The sequence below is a fragment of the Chenopodium album genome, chromosome 18 (genome assembly GCF_948465745.1).
Source record: "Chenopodium album chromosome 18, dcCheAlbu1.1, whole genome shotgun sequence".
In the NCBI taxonomy this organism is placed as follows: Eukaryota; Viridiplantae; Streptophyta; class Magnoliopsida; order Caryophyllales; family Amaranthaceae; genus Chenopodium; species Chenopodium album.
Genome location: NC_137851.1, coordinates 351,522 through 366,629, shown reverse-complemented (window position 1 = coordinate 366,629; position 15,108 = coordinate 351,522).

Genomic DNA, 15,108 nt, shown 5'->3' with positions numbered 1-15,108 from the left:
CTGAGAATGAGGATATATGTTGCGAATTGCGATGTGCCTCGCATCTAGAGATTGAAGTGATTTCAGTAACAATTCAGGGTGGTTGATCATTGTTACTCAAGTTAATGTGACAAAAGTAAAATTGTGAAATTTGTATACTAGTGAGATTGTGATTTCAAAATACGAGAACTCTTAGAGCCCCACAGCTAGAGATTGGAGTGATTTCATCAACTAGTAGTTAAGGGTGGTTGATCACTTTGTGCTACTCAAGTTCAAGTGTTTAGGATTATTTACCAAAAAAAAAAAAAAGTTCAAGTGTTTAGGAGTTGATGTTTAATGTTTAGTACTTGATAATGGAGGTCCCACAAAAAAAGGTCTATAGTTTACTATTAAACCATATATATAGCAGAATGTTGCATATGGTAGAAGGTCAACTATCATTAACTAGTTTGGTCTAAACTGTAATGATTGTCGGAGCACATCTTGTTAGAGACTCAAGAGATTGGGTTAATTTGGTGGACAAAATATTAGGAACTAATCGCTTTCTCTTAAGGTCCTTGTCCAAGAAATTTCATTGTTTCAGTTTTGTCTCCCCACTTCTTTTGTTGCCATGAAATTTTTCAAATTAATTTCTTTCACATATTAGAATAAATCACCATGTGTTTAATCAAGGGTCAAAATTATGTGCTATGCGTCTATGCTTAATCTTAGACAACCAATCATTAATTCATTACTATAACGATTTTAAATAGTTCATCATTAATATTAAGATTTGCAATGTTCACTTGTATTACATAAACTTTTGTGTAGAGGAACTCCTAGCTGATTTCCGAAAAAATAACAATAAAAAATCAAATATTATGTTTTCATTCCAAAATCACCCTTCTATCCAGCTCGAAAAAATTTGAAAAGCACCCCTCATGCACACCATTAAACTACTAGAAAAACATACTTATGTAATACTTGTATCTAAGAGTGTATATATTATCATTTGCTTGTATTGCATCATTTCCAATTTCCATGCATATAAAAATAACAAGTGAAAATGTGGCCGAATCGGGCAAAGCCATGTGTCAAATAATACATCTGACATATAGTACTGCAATAGGGCAGTGCATGCTGATGGGTTTGTTTATCTTCTGATTCCTCGTTCATTGTCAGAAGATGTATAACTAATTAGTATAATCAAAGATAGTACAATTTTGCTAATTATATTCCTAGAGGGAAGCATACTTGTGTCCTAACTTATTAAGCCTCTGACTAATTACAGATTAATGTAATGAATTAATTTGTTTGTTTATAAACTGTGTTATCTTCTCATAGATTGCCAGTTGCCAAATATTCTAATGGTAGTGGTCGTACTTACAGCATGCATCTTCTTTAGTCCTAATCTTATTTACTTAAACACTTAAATATAGCTATTATTTGGTGGGATACTCATCAGTTTGCACTCAAACTTTGAGGTTTTTTTTTATATTCATCATCAAAAAGTATGTATGTGCATGTCAGAGTATTCTCTCTCTTTACCACCAATCAATTATTTAGATGAGATTTGTGGTATATTTTCTTCAGATTTGATGAGAAATTACCTATTTGAAGTGTCTCAACTAACTTGGTTCATGTTGCTCTTTTGCATTTTAATATTATTTTGGCAGCTCAGACTTTTCTTTGTTTCCTTCTTATATTAAATGTTTTGACACCAGTATATTGATTGGTGTGATTACTTGAGTAAAAGATTTTTCAGACTCGGTTATTCATGTCCGACATAACATGTTTAAGTGTATAACTTGTCTATTTTATCAAAAATTTTATGATTTTGGTTAATATTATAGGGTTGAAGTGTCCTATCTATATATTTGGGTGTCAAATATTTAGGCCCGGTTCAGATTGACTGAATTGTGCTGAACTGAATTGAATTGAATATTTTATGAGAGAAGGAAATTAAGAACTGAACTGAACTGAAAATAGTCTAAAGAGAACAGGCCCTTAATGTGAGTACTTGAGGTAAAATAAAGAGCGTGTCATATAAGGTCTAATGGATTGAAATAACTTTTATCTTTACTATGAGACCGTTTAACCTATTACTTGCTTTTAATTATTAGAGCCTAATTGACACTAACTTCCAACTCGAGTAAGCGAGACATCAATTGTAGGGAAGACATTCTCAAACAAACTACAATGATCTCTTACTAGTCGATCTTAGCACTTGTTAGTTAGAAACATGAAATCCGACGTTGAGGTGGGTTGGGTTGGGTTGGGTTGAATGAATTTGTATGACTTTAGTCAGAGGTTGGAACTAAAAACGCAGCCCAATGAGACGCTCCCACGTGTCGAAAGGAGATGTGAGGGGGTGTTGGTCGTATATCTGGAACACAGTGGCGATGATGACAAGTGGCCGACAAGTTAACGGGGAAGGTGAGGTGGAGTACTAGTCTTCTTCTAAATACAAGCCTAAGTCTCTCTAAGCTACTTCAATATTGTGGTATTCTATGCTGTATTATTATTAGTTTAGCATCATCAAATCCTTAAAGTAAACTCTTTAAGATAAGTATAATCTTAGCTTTTGTTTTTATTATGATTGAAAACCAAACTCATGTGACTTTTGCCTAATAAATACCCCACGTAAAAAAGGCCCTTTGAAAAGAAAGAACCAAGTAAGTGCAGTTTGGCATTTTTTTGTTGCTAATTACTCTCTTTTCTAATTATTAAACAATTTCCCTTTAAAATGATTCCATGTTGCACATCTTTGTCTAATCAAATTTTACCAAATCTCTTTATAAGATCTTTGTCTGTCTAAATAAAGCTTTGGTTGACACCTGAAAGAGGGGAAAGTTAAGGAAAGAAATTGGACTACCCCTTAAAAAACTTTGATTTATGATTATTTATATTATGTTTAAACTAATGGATAAAGTAGACTTCTTTCATACACCATCTGTTCGTTATTATCGCAACGTGAGGGATGTACAATCTCTATTCTCTAAGAAGATGATATAGACTTGACTAGGAAATTATGTGATAATGAGAAAGAGAGAATCATACACCAAACAAAAAAAATATTTTGTAAATTTCTGATAAAGAATACGTTGCGATTAAAAGGAGCTGAAGAAGGGCTTTCTTTGTATTAATTAAGGATTATGTTTAGGTGTGAACAATCTACGTATGTTACTTAAGCTGCGCTCCTTGAGCACCTAACCCCACTTATCACTAGTCTTATTCTTCTTCTGACTTCTCTTTTAGCTAGGCCATTTTCAAACTAGTTAGAGGTAGTTGAGAGTTGAGATAGACTAGGATTGGTTAATATTATGATTATTTTAGAGGAGATATTTTGTGCCACTTTATTTTAAAGGGGGAATTTCATATTATTATTAGGATTTAAAGGAATTCTAGTTCTCCATTTGACAGATTAGCGTTTCAAAAGAAAATAAGTTGGCGGTTTTCAGTTGATTGATTATATGTGGATAAAGGATAATAAAGAATAAATAATCTCTAATAGAGGAACTATTCTGATGATTGCCAGTCACATTGGAGTTCCTTGTTTGGAATTTGGATGCTTGGTTGTTAATGAAAATTCTATGAGATTGATGTTATCGACTATAACACGAGAAAGAATAAACCGAGTATGTACCCCCTTTTCCTCTTAAAATGTGAAAAATATAGTTTAGATGGAATTCAAAGTATGAAGTTTTCTTCATACATGCAGATGCAGCTGTCTTCGTTCTGCCGCGTTACACTGCAATTTGACCCTCTTGAGTCTTGAATCTTGATCTTTCAAGTAGTATGAATTTAATAATAATAATTAATCAACTATTTAGTCCCAACTTTTTTGAGATTCGTCACCTTACCTCCACTAAATTTTCATGGATGTGTACTGTAATACTGTAATATATTTAAAATTTTCTTACTTTTGTATGATTGATTGCTTTAAAATTCAAAGCAATTGTGCTATTGGTTGATCCAACACACAGCCACCTTGCTTTCTGTTGTTTTGATGATATGGATTAGCTTACACATCTTTAATGTCATTTCTTTAATCCTGTCTACTTTAATGGTGTCTTCTTTACTGTTTTCCTTTCTTTTCTTGTCCTTTCTTTTTATTTTTATTATTCCTTCCTCAATCCTTGATTGATTTTTCTACTTATGTAACTATGTTTGTCCAACATCTTTTACTTGAAGGAAGCTCCATGCATAGTCATCGAAATCATGAAATAACAAGGATTGTTTATAAATTCATCTCCAAAAAACAAGTGTTTATAAGTTTTCTACCTTTCGTTTCAATAAGATGGTTACCAAGTATGTATGGTTTATTAAGATAGATCGCATATTATATATTTTTTCCATATATTGTTTTGCCAGTAGTATGTATGAACCTCTCTAGGCTCCCTTTGTTTTGAATTGCATGGTTCTATAGAATCATGTGCTACATATAATATTGACTTTTGAGAAAGAGAAATGAAAAAAAAAATATAATATGGGAAATTGATATAAATGTATTGAGTAAACTATAAAAATTAGACGACCTACGATTTCATTAAGACACTCTTAGGAATTGTTTGGTTGACAACATAAAATGAGGGAAGTGAAAATTTATGGGATTTGAGAAATTGAGGAGTTGTTTGGTTGACACTAAAAAGCAAAAATAGGGGAAGTAGAAATTCATGGGAATTTCAACTTCCCACATAACAAGGGAAGTAAATTACCTAGCCCTCCTAGGTCAATCAAAATTCATGGGATTTCTAAATTCCCACGTTGCCAACCAAACAAATTTAGAAAATTCCTAGAAATTTCACAAGGGATATAACTTTCCATAAAATGCAATTTCCTATGGAAATTTAATTCCCATGTCAATCAAACAAGCCCTTAATTTTTGTTAGGAATGATAGTTTTTTGTAGGCCCTAGCCCAAGGTTCTTCTCCAATAGTGTCATGGGAGGAATAGGAAACCCTACCTTAGAATTTGAAATGAAATTAAAAATCAGTCCAAAAGCTAGAAATTAGGTTTAAGGTCAGGAAAAAAATTATAATGTTAGTTCCCCATGATGTGTTCTATGAACAACTTTGTTTTCGACTTTTTTTTTTTTTTTAAATTTATTTATTTTATTATTTTCTTTTTGGCAAAGGTAGGTCAGTATCGAACTATTTAGAATTGTTAGTTTACATATTTGAATTCTTTATATATACCACCAAAAGCATCTTTGTAGAACACTTAACTAATATTTGTAATATAGTTATGATTAAGTGATAGATTTGCTAATCTATTACTATTATCGACGTATAAACTTTATTGTTTAGATCTATCAATTGAATGTCTATAAAATCATTTGATCATACTATGTAACCATTTTTATTTGTTTTCATAAAAATGACGGAGTCGAATAATTAATTACGGAATACTTATATTTAATGCTCGTATAGTTGTATTTTAATTAGCGCAAGTTAGTTTAGTACACCTGACCTATTCGTAGGACATGCAACCTTGGATCCATTCAATTGTCCTATCCCAAAAAACACATCACGCTATTTGAATTGACAAAATTTGAACTCGTTTGATCAGCAAATGTCCCAAAATCAACTACCGCCGATGGTCAGTCTGTATACCCCCAAACCCTCAACATGCAACATGGTTCTTTGGATCTCAATCATCTCAATTAAAATGAAAATTAATATTAAAACAAAAAAAGATAGAGTATTATTTTATTAATAACTTGAATTATATATTTATAAGCTTTCATAAGTTATTCTTTTTTCACTCTCTTTTAATTGCAACTTTAAACGATTGTCAATACATATTTTATATTATTAATATTTTTAACAGTTTAATTATAATTTAATACGAAATATATAAAACTATGTATGAAATATAAGAAGAAGTACTACATAAGCATCTTCCTCCAACTTTTATTTTATTTGTAATCTGATGTTCAAGGTGTCCTTTTAGTTTGAAGTCAAGTACATAGAGCGATAAGTGGGTGGCAATTGGTCCCATATTCAATTCATTGCTGGAGAGCAAACAAAACAACCTTTATTATTAGTGATCCTTAGCCTTAAAAATGAATGAATTGCCATCACATCCTTTAGCTCATCTCTCTAAGCTTTTTTGTTATGTCCATGAAAGGGAAATATGAGACCTTAGCTTGGATTCTTTCTTTGGTTAAGATTTTAGATTTTTTTTTTTTTTTGAGAAAAAGTTGCATGCTACTTTTATTAGAGGTCATTTACACTTGCCTTTTGTGCTTCTCTTTAAAGCAAGTTGTTTCTTGCCAATAATATAATGTTGTATGCAAACAGGCTATATTCAATATTCGCGTCCATGTATAATGTACTTAGTACAAGTTACTTTTGGTGATAATATTGTGTAGGAGTCAAGTGTGCACAACATTACATGATTTTTTATTTTAAAAGTGAAATCGACTCGAACGGTATTCTTAGTTGCATCTATCACCTCTATCTGAAAGATGATTGACAGTAACAATATAAACATGCATATCCAAGTAATGAAATACGAGTAATAATGTTGTGATGATGAAATAAAGTTACAAATGGATGTGGGCTGACTTTAGGTGTAGAGCACAGAAGTAGGAGTTTGAAAGAAGGAATGTGTAAGAATGAATGAATGAAGGACCACTGCACAGAGTTCCAATGAATGAGCAACTATCCCAAAAGTGAAGGGAGTTGAAGATCCTATTTTATCAACCAGAGTTTATGCCCCTTCAACTTAAGATAAGGTTATACTTTCTTTCTATCCAAAAAGCTTACAATAAAAAGATGTAAAGTTGCCGTTGCCAACAAAGTTAAAGAGCATCATATATTATAAATTATAAATTATAAATTTAATCTACAAGCTAAGGCGTGTCATTAATCAAATCATACAAAAGTAGTACATTGCGGTTTTATATAATCATTTTTTGAGGCAATTTTAAATATATTTGGTGGGTGCTCGGATCTTCTCATCCATGAGTATTGGAATTGGATTTTTATCAATTCAATTATTATGACTAGGGTGCATTTTTAAGGTAACATGTACAATATATTTACGTCTTTATATCATAATGCATTTAACACTTTTTTTCATGGTCAAAGGTTCCAAAAATAACTGAATTTTCTAATAATATTGTAATGTATAAAAAATCATGAAATGTAATTTTCGATGTGAAGTTTTACACTTTAATTTCTAAAATATCAAAACTAAATACATACCTTAAAAATTGTTCAAATCTCCAATTGTCATAGCTATTATGAAACTGGGTAAGTAAAAAGATATCATGACTTTTTTTTTTTTTTTTAATAATTTTTTTTTTATCAATTTATCTTTCATATTGAAAAAAAAAATACCAAGTATATATAAATTGATATAAATAAAAATAAGAGCCAAAGAGGGAGATATTGTATCATATAATCATGTTTATATGAATTGAAAAGGAAAGTGACAAACTACATATCCTTATTTCTTACTTCGTAACTTTTATCCATATAGCTTATCCGATCCCTTCCCATCATAATCCAAATTACTAAGAGTGTCATTTTTTTTTTTTTTTTGCATATTCATTTGAATTCATTGTTTACTTTTTTTTTAACAACATTGTTCACTTATCTGAATATACGTAGTACCTAATATTGTAAACTTTGCCAAACTTTATAGAACTCATTTTAGCTATGAATTAATTGCAATTATCCTTAATTACCCTAATTTAGAAATCATTTTTTTTTTTAAGTAAGTGAAAATTCAGTGGACTAAATAGGGCCCAAGAGCTAGACTAATAATGGTTTAAACGAAAGGAAAACTATAAGCTAACATGGGTTGAATAAAATAACGAAACAATCACCAATAAAAGTGTTTGTGTAATAAAAAAGAACAGATCCCCTGGGTCTGGGCCCTGGGCTGGTTGGATGGCCCATTTAGTTGGGCTGATAATGGACCATTCACTTGTGTTAACCGGGCATTAAGTGGATGGATTACTCCGTATATTCCAAAAGGATCTTTAAGTCTTTGTTGTGGGCTAATTGTTCAAAGCCCTCCACAAATTTACTAGTATGTTTTTATTGGAAGCCATTCTCATTTCTTTTTTAAATTTAAGTTATTGTTAATATTCCTACAACTACTTCATTATCATGAAATTATTGAAGCCATTTAGTGAAGTTAAATACCGATACATCAAATGAAATCATGTAACAGTTTACTATAGATATACCAAGCAAAGTTTGGTGGAGTTAATGGGAACTCACCTTGTGACTTTGAGGTCACGAGTTCGAGCCCCACCAACTACAAAATGCTTGGGAGTAGGGGGATTTCCTTACCTCCCCCCTCTACTCTCAAGTGATGACCTGCGGAGCTGGGCTGGCTAAACCTGTGAGAGATGCCGCCTCAGTAGGGTCCTTTTTCTTACCTTCAAAAAAAAAAAAAAAGTTTACTATAGATATGGAGAGGAGGTTTTTCTTTTAAAATGCATGGTAACATAATATATATTCGATATTATTGTTATAAGTTGTCATTAATCAAACGAGTTATTGGAATGATGCGTAAAACATCAAAAATAGTTTCAAAATGATACACACTACTAAATAGAAGAAACTACGTTAATAAGAATATATCTTTCTCTATTGTTCATCAACGTCCAAAGGTTACAAATTATATTACTCATAAAATTTTGTTTGTAACAATAACTTATAAATGTTCATCTTATAAAATATACACCCGAATGTACTTAAAAATGGATGCGATAAAGTACACTCATTATTTTTACATACTCATCTAGTCTAAATGATCAAAACAATGACTATCTATATTTGATTGTTTGTACGGAGTAACTTGTAAGGAATTACTCATATCATCATATACTATGTATTTTTGGGGGTATATTAATTATATAGTCGTACTATACATGTACAAATAGCTCAACGAGTCAAGCGCATGCATGTACTAAAAAAAGAGCAAACAAACTTGAAAATATCTTTCCAAATTATCTCACGTTCTCACTTCTCTGCATACCAAAATGAATGAGTATAAATTATAGTCACTCAGTCACTCACTATTCACTAATAACCTATTTCTAGCATCATTTAACTTTAGTGGGAAGCATACGGTACGTCACGCACGTGACTCCAAAAGGCGAGGAATCTCAAAGATTTTACAACAAAGGTGAATCTTTTGTAACCAATAACATAATGGTGCTTAAACAATATTTAGCAGACAGTGCTTAGCGAAAGTTTGGCTACTTTGCATATAATTTATACGGTTTAATTATCAAATTATGCTCATTAATCTTGTGTTACAACCCATGAGATTAGTTATGGATCTTGTCTCCATCACATTGTGGATGCACCACCATTTCAGGAAAACGAATCATATTTGGTCTTTCTTAGAAATAGGATGTTGCCCCCTTCCCTACTTATTTAAAGTAAATATATTCATTAATCATATCTTATTTTAAGTTAACTCTTCAATCGTACTTGTGTTTATGATCGATCGCCCTTAATTCAACAAACTACAGGGTAGTATTTAATTAGTGAGTTGCCTATGTTAGTTTTGAAGATGGCAAAGGATAAGGTTTGTAATCGGTGAGACGATAGCATAGGTGAGACTTTTAAGGGTTCTAAATTAAAGATGATAGTGGATTGTATCAGGTATGTTTGCCTTTACCACCGGATGTATAGACCAGACTCATTGCTTATAAGTAGCATCATATTGAAAGTTCAAATAGTCAATTCTTTATTTTATTTTAGCATGCTTTTCGTGTTGGTTGTGTCATGCTTCTCTAAAAAATGGGCGCACAACAAGTTTACTTGTTAACGTGTCGTGTCATGTCTACTGTGTGCTAGTATTATGTTAGGCCACGTCATGTCACAAGCCGACCCAACCCAATGCCATATTTAGGTATGTCATCCAAGGTTATTAAAATCGGGATTCTACTTTGAATCGGAAGGGCCTCTCAGAATCGAATCGTAAAATCAAATTATAGAATCGTAAGATTATACGTATATGCTTAATCAAGACGTCATATCAAAATTTAATTGAAAATATTTAAATTTTAAGTTTAAAACCTAATTATTAATAGAAAATAGTTGTTTATCCACTAAACAACCAATAATTGACAATATATACTTATAAATAACGTTGTAGGCATGTTTTAAACTTGTCAGGTTTTCGCTAGTTAAGAGAAATATGTAGAATCGAGTAGAATCGTAAATCGAATCGTATAACATGCGTAAATCGTAAAAGCATAAGATTATAAGGTTTAAATCGGGATTTTAATAACAATGATGTCATCCCTTTCTGTTGCTCTTGATTATTAATAATTAAGACAACTATATATAAGACATAAGGCATATCTTTAGTTTTAAATTTTTAATGTGATGACTAATTATTTTAGGTTAATATCTAAAATGACTCTCATCATTGTACAAATCTTGCATCGCCTCTAAAATATAACCATCTTAGTTGTTAGTTACCACAAGTAGTTATTAGGATTATATATTCATTCTCTCGCTAACACTTAAAACGAATTGATTCTATATTCTAACAATAGAAATAAAGGACATATAGTGGACCTATGATGGATTAATGAAACCAAAAGAATTAAAGGAAGGTATTTTTGGGGAGGATTTAAAATAGAAAAGGATGTTTGAGATAAATTATTGGGTAAGCTAGTCAATAGCAAGCTATGCTTCCTTTTTCCTTTTTCCAAAAATGCATATGTCATCAAAGTCTACACAAAATCGTACTTAAATATTTTATCTACACACACTATCTTGTTAGAGTCATCCATAAATATATTCCTTTGTTCATTGCACAACTACTTGTTCATGGTCAGAGTTATGGTCCATCGCTTTTCAAAATTAATAACCAAGAAAAAAAAAAAAAAAGTTGCTTTCATAATCCCTTTTCTTTTTCTCTTTTTGTTTTGCAAGAATAATATCTCTTTCATTATCTTATAATGGTGTATTATTCTATCCTAGTCATGTAAAGAATTTAGTTTTAATCAATCATTGAAATTTTATTAATCAATGTAGGATACCTAGGTTGGCAGCTTAACTTCATGTCTAAGTGTACCAAGTTGGCAATACTTGTATTTTCTTCATGTTCAATTCCCTTTACTTAGCTGTTGCTCCATCAATGAAGTGCCAAATTATATATAATACTTGATTATGGTTTGATTTCAATTTAACATAATACACATATTATATTATTGGTGTAAGGGTCAAATTGCAAACCAAGTTATTATTAATAATCTTTAGGCATGAAAAAATGTCTAAGCTTAATAAACTTAGGGTATGTTCTCATTGACTGAACTCAGCTGAACTGAACTGAACTGAACTGAACTCAGTTGAACTGAACTGAACTGAAATGAATATTTTATAAGAGAAGGAAATTAGGAGCTGAACTGAATTGAGCTGAACTGAACTGAACTGAACTGAACTCAGCTGAACTGAACTGAATTTCAACGTAAGAGAACATGCCCTTAGATGTGAAAAATTATACTTAATTAGATGATCATAAAACTTCGATTTAATACATAGTACGGAGTACTATAAATAGAGCATATTTGATCATGCACACGTGTGCGTGATGCTCGTTGTACGCATGTGTACACTCCATAGTCCAAACTTGCTACATTTGGTATCGTAAGGCATATTTTCGTATTTTCGGTAGACATATCAATAGTTAAATTGATTGCAAAACTCATGGCAACACCACATCAATTGTAGCCAAACTATTGATTTAACAGGTGAAAGCAATAGGAGTAGCAACTTGAAAGAGTCAAGACAAAACGTCTCCATTGTCGAAATTCATAATGCTTTGTTACGTTGTTAATTGAAGCTAATTGAGGTGGCCTAGATGCTTGATTGACTAGGCCGGCCTCTTGTACCAAATTTACTTCACCTCGACCTCTACTCGTAGTTAGTTGTCAAATAAGGCCAAAATTTCACCTCTTACCACTTCACCACCTTTTGTCCGTTTTTGTTTTCTTTTGCCTTGATTATCATTTGTGTAAGTGGGAATAGAATGACAAATAATTGAATAAACCAAAGATATAATATTGTACCTCCGTTAATTTAAAGTTGCAACAAATGAATATTATTTATGAGACGTAAATATTCCTTTATTGCAACTAAATATAGAGTAATTTACACACAATCAAAACAAAATTTATGTCAAAAGCTTTTTTTGAAAATAGTGTGAAAAATATCTATGAACAGTAATTTGAAAAGATTTTAAATGTGCATGCAAAGCTTTATCCAATGTGAGATTATCTCCTTCAAATAAATCACATGTAATATTTGTACTTTAGGCCAAAAATAAAACTAATACTGTAATAAATCGAAAACCAAAAACCTTTTCCTTAAACAAAATGACATGCGTCTTTAAATTGATAAAAAAAAAAAAAAAAAAAAAAAAAAAGAAGGGTGTAAACATGAAGCTTTATCCATAAAGCAGCTAAATAAAGTGAAGTGATCTGACCCCTTTAAAACCCTTAAAAGGATAAACCCCAACCCTCCTAAAAAGCCAACTCCCCTTAATTTTTTTTTTTAAAAAAACCTGCCAAAAGCTTTTCTTTCTTACACAAACAACATACGACTGTCGTTCTTAACCACTTAAATAATTTAGGACTCACTATATATTAATGTAATTGAACTGCCATTATTAAACTTTATTCTATTTGCTTTTTATTAAATTACTCCGTAATTGTTTTCTGATGACAGTCTGATAGCATCTCACCCTAAAACGGAGTTATTAAATGCTACTAGCTTAGAGTTCTAATTTGTATACAGACTGAGTTATATCTAAAATCCGTGCCTCAATTTGACTTTGCACAATTCACGTACGTCAACTTGAGCAATGTTTATGTTGTATGTATATGATAAAACATAGCTATATAGACATTTATTAAAGTTGTCTCAATATAATTGATACTAATTGTTAATTAAACTTATTATTGATACTAATTATTAAATAGGTTAATGATTAAATACGCCAGTAAAATAGAGGCAAACAAAAAAAACAAAGGGAGTAGTCGTAACAGATTAAGCATGAGTTTGAATACAATAGAGTAGAAAAGATAGATGATTTACCTTAATGGTTTCATTGTGTCTGTATGGAAAATGTTAGGTCGAGTTTTCCAATTTGTAGGGCTCACATTAGTAAACCAGTGGGCCTACTATACTTACATTTTTCGGCTATGTTAAATGTTTCAAGTGCCAATTATTGCTCATAACTTTAATCATCATCCATTCATCACAGTTATATGCGAGTACGAAGTAGGAGGGAAAAAAAAAAAAAAAAAGTAGGAGGAAAAAAATTTTGTAGTTCCATTTGATTAGTGTTTGTTAATTATTTTTTATTTTTTAAAAAAATGAATAATTTTCTTTTCATATTCAACTAATTTCATAAAGTTACACTTTATTTAAGCTAGAATAATAAATACACATTGAATCATAACCTTTTAATTATTTCTTTACCGAGTACCAAATATCGTAAGCTGTAAACTAAATTTTTTTATATTTTTTTGTTTTTGGAAAATACATGTTTAGACTAATAAAACAAATAATGTAAAATTACAGCTTAAGGTTGATTGAGAAAGAATATTAAAGAAAAAAATCATATTAGTATTCAACCTTAAATCATCATGTATAAGCGAATAAAATAAAACATGATTTAAGTCCTCTTTAACTTGTGCAATACATTACTATAAAATGGCTATTGAATACGTTACGTCACCAAGTTTTTGCCAAATGGCGAGTAATATATAGCAGAGTAATCTTGTGGAACCTTACGTCTAATATATTTATAGTCAACTGAATTTTGCTACATGTTAATGAATTCAAAGAGCAAATCAACACCTAAAATGTTGTTACCAAACACATTTTAGACTAGAGAGGCATAGACAAAATGCCTAGATCCATGATTGAGAAAATAAGAGTCTATGTGAAAACACTCCAAACTTCAATTAATTCAATCTTCCAATTGAAAGAGAAATAAGGAAAATAAAAATAAAAAATTGCGTAGAGGATAGAGGATAGAGGATGTAGTATGTAGGAAAATAAATGAAAAATGAAAAGGAGCAAATTAAATCCCATAATACTTATGATTTCCCATTATTAGAAGGCAAACGAATAGCAAAGAGACATGTATGGTCGGAAGCATCAAAATTGTTGATGTCAAAACAAACGACTGTCGTTACAATTTTGGAAGACATTCATCCTACGCAAACTGTCATTTTTAGGTTTAAAGGTCTCCCATCTTTATTTTCATCTCCAATCAATGATAGTAATAACTTTTTGTTTATTATTATCTCCCTATTTGAAAGTAGTTAAAATTAGTTTTATATGCATGCAATTAATAGTATTTATTTATTTATTTATTTATTTTAATGAATCACTTTGATTTTTTCACTATTCAAGTACCATGATTGACTTAATTTTTTCACCTTTAAAAAACAAATAAATATTATTATATAATACTCCATATTATTAGATTAGGGGTGATTTCCTTAAATTTTTACTAATAGACAATAAAAAGATATTAATGGTCAAAGTTTCATCTCGGCAAATGTAGCGGTCAAACTAATGCAAATAAAAAAAAGGTAATGATATATATGCAGCCCTAAATTGGGAATTTATCGACAATTCTGAGTAAATCGGTGTAATAAATGTTTATTTATTGTCAATTCTTTTTATTTTTAGCTTCTCATATGCAGCTCTTAGGGCTGCATATATCTTTTTCCATAATAATGATAAAAAAAAAAAGCAAACAGAGAAGTAATAGATTTACGTCATATTAAAGGTAGTCAGAGCATGAATGATAAAAATATAAACTCAATGTATATTTCATTGATTGCAATTAAGTAACTAGCAATGGTTAGTATTTGTGTTTTCATCTTTTATGTCTGAGATTAAGATTATGTCAATGAAGAGGTTATATACAAATGTTCTTTGAGGAGTTATTTGTTGTGAGGCTAGGGCACCCTTAATAAAAGTTTGGAAGCCGAAAGTCTCAAGATAAGATTTTGGCGTCGTACAATCAATAATCATCATGATCTCATAACAAAATGTTTCAAGTGGAGCTTTCTAAAGACAAGATTTTGGCGTCGAGCTATTGGTGATGAGTTAGAATCGAAAGTCTCAAGACAAGATTTTG